The sequence below is a fragment of the Gopherus flavomarginatus genome, chromosome 5, assembly GCF_025201925.1.
Source record: "Gopherus flavomarginatus isolate rGopFla2 chromosome 5, rGopFla2.mat.asm, whole genome shotgun sequence".
Lineage (NCBI taxonomy): Eukaryota > Metazoa > Chordata > Testudines > Testudinidae > Gopherus > Gopherus flavomarginatus.
Window position 1 is genome coordinate 29,968,736 of NC_066621.1, and position 5,677 is coordinate 29,974,412.

General features: G+C 51.3%; 1 non-coding gene across 1 annotated transcript; it reads left to right on the top strand.

Annotated features, from left to right (window-relative positions):
- Positions 1-4,003: 4,003 nt before the first annotated feature.
- On the top strand, positions 4,004-4,077 carry TRNAK-CUU (transfer RNA lysine (anticodon CUU)). The gene has a single exon. It is a non-coding gene; the product is annotated as a tRNA-Lys (tRNA).
- The last annotated feature ends 1,600 nt before the right edge of the window (positions 4,078-5,677 follow it).

Below are 5,677 nucleotides of genomic sequence, written 5' to 3' on the forward strand. Positions count from 1 at the left end.
GATCCAAACCCCTGCTCAAGGTGCCCTGCCCATGGGGCCGCTAACCCTAGCTCCAGGGGCCCCACCACTAGACACCCGAACACTAGCTCCAGGCACCCCACCCCTAGGACCCCCAACCCTTGCTCCTGTGGCCCTGTCCCTGGGGCTCCTAGCCCTAGCTCCAGGGTCCCTACATGTGGGAACCCTAACCCTAGCTCCAACGGCCCTTCCCGTGGGGCCCCTAACCCTAGCTCCAAGGTCCCTTCTCGTGGGACCCTTAACCCTATCTGCAGGCCCTGTACCCCTGGGTCCCCTAACCCTAGCTTCAGAGGCCCTACCCATGGGGCCCTTTACCCTAGGTCAAGGGGCCCTATGCATGGGTCCCCCAACCTTAGCTCAAGGGGCCCTATCTCTGGGGCCCCTAAACCTAGCTCCAGGGGCCCTGCCCGTTGAACCCCTTTGCCTAGCTCCAGGGTCCCTTGAAACACTTGGGAAAATGTGTTTGACTGTTCAGGCATTGGGAGCTCAGCTAAGAATGCAAATGCTTTTCAAAGACTGCGGGGACTGTGGGATCGCTGGAGTCCTCAGTCTCCCCTCCCTCCCTCCCTCCATGAACGTCCATTTGATTCTTTGGCTTTCCGTTACGCTTGTCACGCAGCACTGTGCTGAGTCCCGGCTGTGGACTCTGTCTATCATAGCCTGGAGATTTTTTCAAATGCTTTGTCATTTCGTCTTCTGTAACGGAGCTCTGATAGAACAGATTTGTCTCTCCATACAGCGATCAGATCCAGTACCTCCCAGACGGTCCACGCTGGAGCTCGTTTTGGGTTTGGGACTGCATCGCCACCTATGCTGATCAGAGCTCCATGCTGGGCAAACAGGAAATGAAATTCAAAATTCGCGGGGCTTTCCTGTTTACCTGGCCAGTGCATCCGAGTTCAGATTGCTTTCCAGAGCGGTCACAAGGGTGCACTGTGGGATACCGCCCGGAGGCCAATACTATTGAATTGCGGCCACACTAACCCTAATCCAACATGGCAATACCGATTTCCGTGCTACTCCCCTCGTCGGGGAGGAGTACAGATATCGGTATTAAGAACCCTTTATATCAATATAAAAGGCTTCATTGTGTGGACGGGTGCAGGGTTAATTCGTTTTAATGCTGCTAAATTCAGTTTAAATGCATAGTGTAGACGAGGCCTAAGAAAGCGGCTGTTTGACCTACAAACAACGACAAAGTAAAACCTGCAAGAGCAGCCTTTCAGTTCAGAGGCCTTATAATAAGATGTTACTAATAACTGATGAAAGAGTTACAAACGACTCAAAACCATACTCAGAACAAACCAAATGGGAACACAGACAACACCATTTTTCTTCACTGCTCTTCAACCACGATATTCTCCCCATAGGGAGGTCCATCGCTCCTGGGAGTTCAGTGCCACAGTAACAGGGTGATGTGTGCAAGGGATGGAGGAAGCTGCTATTCCATCTCCCTAGTCCAAAAATCAGTTTAATAGCTAGTCCTGAGATAGAGGAAGTATCAGTTATTAAAGTCATAAGAACGAATTTAACATTGTGATTCCAGCCAATGTTAAAATGATCTAACATTCAGGTTAATAGAAACATTTCTAGTCCTCTGCATAGAACGCTCAAATGATGCAAAAATAGCAAGTTTGCTTTAAAAAGTCATAAAAGGGGTGTCATCCAGAATCTGACACTTGGTGAAACGTAAGTCTAGAACACACAATCAGTTTGGGGATTGTGCTCTGCTTCTTAACAATCTGCCCTGAGGTTGCCACTCACAGTCACAAGCTACTCCAGATGGCTGGGCCCCTCTCATGGATCAGTAACTGGTTAGCAGCTTGGAAAGAAAGAGTAGGACTAAATAGTCGTTTTTGCAGTGGAAAGGGGTAAATAAAAGGCTTACCAAAGTATGAGACAAGGCTACAGACATTAGGGCTGGTCAGTTTAGACAAGACCGTAGAGCACCAATTCTCAACAAGGTGTCTGCCAAAAGAAACCAGGCTTGACCCACATCCCCAAGCCACCTAAGCCTACCTGCCTGCATTGAAGGGGGAGAGAAAGGGCACAACAAAAAATTGCAGCATCAATGCAGAAGAGAGAACTCTTCCCCTGCCATTATCAGTAAGGGTTGCCTCACAGCCACTGATTCCCTGAACAGAAATAGCAAAAGTCCAACCACAATTCTACTTCCTTTCCACTACAAGAGATAATGGGTGGGAGCTGCTCTCTTGAGACTGTCCTGCTGCTGCCCAGGTACATGGCAGACAGAGCTGGACCCGCAAGCCGAGGGTTTTGATCGCTTGAAGGCCCAGAGGGAAAAGAGACAAGTGCTCATGTATCAGAGAATGGCTTTGATCCATTGACCTCTGGGTTATGGGCCCAGCATGCGTCCGCTGCACCACTCTGCTGGCTCTTTACTCCCCCTGCCACCCAGCCACCTCTATCTGGATTAGTGCCTTACCAGCTCTCACGCTGGCAGGCATATGCGCCGGCTGCTAGGCAGCTGCCCTGGTCACAGGCTTTTACAGCTTCTACAGGGTAAAAAGGATCTATTTGGGTTTTGGACCACATTGGGAGCTGGGTAGCTGAGTGCCGGAGACGGGAGTACTGCTTAAACTGTTTTCAGTTAAGCCTTCAGCTCATGGGGGATGAGGTTCAGCCTTTGATCTGTGTCTGCAGCAGGCAAGCGCCTCTGGTTCAATCGGCCCCCACCCTGCCCCCGCTGTATTAGCAGACTAAAACCTGGAGCAAAGGCAAACGCCTTGCAAGGGAACAGGAGCCGGGATCTCGAACAAATGTCAACATTTTAGTAAGATGACGTTCAAAGAAGAAAAAGGTGTACAGTACAGCATTTAGGTGTAGAAGTTTGTGGTGATCAGGGAACAATGTATAGATTACCCAGGGGGTGCGATGTTTGGTTTAAGATCGGGTGGCGTAAGGAATACAGAATCTGCAATAGCCCTGACTGGGGGTAAAAGGTTAACGTGCAGACACTGAGTTAGGAGGGTATGTTGTCCATGTGAGGGCTACGTTCAGGTGTGGAGTTTAAGAAGCGGGTACGACAATGAGAATGGATTCACCCGCGTTTGGTGAGTTTTAACATTCAGTGTTTTTTAATCTTTGCCACAATCTAGTTTAAGCAGGGTCGGTATGAACTCTACCCTGCCATCTGTTGGTGATCTGTTGTAAAGGCCTTTTGGGGCTGATGTCATTTGCATAGTTACACCCACCCCAAATTGCATGAGGGGAGTGCTTGTCCAAATGGTCATTTCAGCTGCTGTGGGATCCCCCATCTCTTTGTTATTGGGGCAGGAGTAATCAAGTGTTTTTTCCTGTTTAGTTTGGATCAAGGAGAGAGTAACTGTACCTGGCATTTGAGGCCTGAGAGCTTGCCCCTTGCCTGGAAAGGACTCATCATTAAGGGGTATGGGTTCCAAACCCCCTCCCCTCCCCAAGTGTGTGGGAAGTAAAAATAGATGTTTGTTCTTGGTCTGATTGATTTTGTGTCTGGTGTCTAAAGACAGAGGTATTTTTGAATATTTTTAGAATTGTTGTTAGTACTGAAGTTTCTCATCTTAAAGTTATGCTATTAGATTTCTTCTACAGTATATTTTGGTGCTGAAAGGTAAAAGGTTGCTTTGTGTGTGCTGTTATGGAGTGAAGCAACAAAGGTTGGTTGCAGAGAGGGTGCATGTGCCCCAAAAGTTGTGCCTGTCCCACCCCAGCTGTGGTCCCAGAGTCCAGAATTTGCATAAACTCACCCCCTTACCTGTGACTAACAAGCTTGCCCTGCTAACTCTTCCAGCAAAACAGGCCAAAGAAAGTGTATGCAAGCCCTGTACTGCAGCCCCAGTACTATTTTCGGTTAATTCCCACAGATCTTTCACTCCACACCAGTCCAGTTCCTTGCTGTTGCTTGTCCAACCACTGCATGCATGTGCTAGACCGGACCCTGAGCTGATTCCTGACTGTTGTGCTCCATACAGCCTGGCCTGTTTGTGTCTCTGTGGTGCAATGGGTCAGCACGTTTGGCTCTTAACTGAAAGGATGGTGGTTCAAGCCCACCCAGGGACAGTGATAAGCCTGTGCTACTTCCTTGCTTTCCTGCGGGCAGGGCCAGCTTTAGGCCAATTCAACCAATTCCCCTGAATCGGGCCTCGCACCCAAGCCCTGCTGGTGCACTGTACTAGGGTGGCCCAGCTTCCGCAGGGGGCAATTTAAAGGGCCTGGGGCTCCCAGCAGGGACTGGAGCCTCAGGCTGTTTAAATTGCCACCAGAGCCCCACTGCTGGAGACTTGGGGGCTATTTAAAAAGTCTGGGGCTCCCCTTGCTTCTACCGCCCCAGCCCTTTAAACAGCCCCCGGAGCCCTGCCACTTCCCCAGGGCTCCCAGGGCTCCCGCGGCTATTCAAAGGGCTGGGGCGGTGGAAGCAGGGGAGCCCCAGGCCCTTTAAATAGCCCCCAAGCCCTGGGCTGCTGCTGCTACCTTGGTGGAGGAGGGGGCACTTACCGTACTGGGTAGGCTGTACCCCCTGTACCCGCACCCCTGCCCACAGCCAGCCCCTGCTGCACCCCCTGCCCTGCCTGCACCAGCCCCGCACCCCTTGCCCTGTCTCCAGTCAACCCTTGCCGCACTCCCCTGCCTTAAGCCAGCCAGTCCCACACTCCTCTGTCTCCAGGCCTGCCAACCCCTGCGCACTCCCCTGAGGCCCTGCCTGAAGCCAACCAGCCCACTCCACCCCACATCCCCCTGCCTGCTGCCAGCCCCTGTCAGCAGCCAGTCCCACACACCCTGCTCTGCCTGCAGCCAGCCCATTTGCAGCCAGTCCTGCACCCCCTGTCCTGTCTGCAGCCAGCCCCGCATGTCTTGCCCTGCTTGCAGCCAGACCCTACCTCCAGTCAGCCCCTGCCCTGCCTCCAGCCAGCCCCATGTCCACTGGTGCCCTGCAGTTCCCAGGGCAGTAACCCTGCACACACACTGCAATGAGAGGGGCAGTGAACAGCTGTGACTCACACATGTGCACACCTTAGGGTGACCAGGGGCAAGTGTGAAAAATTGGAACAGGGTGGGGGGTAATAGGATCCTATATAAGCAAAGACCCCCCAAATCGGGACTGTCCCTATAAAATCGGGACATCTGGTCACCCTAGCACACCCCCAGGGAGTGGCGGGGACCCACACATGTGAAACGGAGCTCATTTCTAGTTCAGGCCCATCTTTTTAAAAAAGAATTTTAAGTAGGGTTAACATACATCCGTATTTTCCTGGACATGTCCAGCTTTTTGGTTCTTAAATAGACCATCTGGGAGAAATTTTTTAAAATATGGATGTATGGTAATCCTATTGGTACAAAAAATACATACTGTGGCACATCTCTTAAATCAAAACTTTTTACAGGGAACCGGCTGCTAAGAAATGAAAGGCTTTTATTTACATGGTTTTTTTTTTTTAGTCATCCCTGCTGGGGCCCCGCCGAATATGTTCGAATTGGGCCCCGCACTTCCTAAAGCTGGCCCTGCCTGCGGAGAGCCTCAAAGGTCCCATTTTGCTGCCTCTTGGCCTCAGTGCATTCAGCTAGTGGCCCGAAGACCGGGCTGGATGTCATTCAGAAACCCATCTCCCAGCAGCTGTTCCAGAGGCTCAGGTTTAATCCTCAAGGCCGAGCACAAAAACTT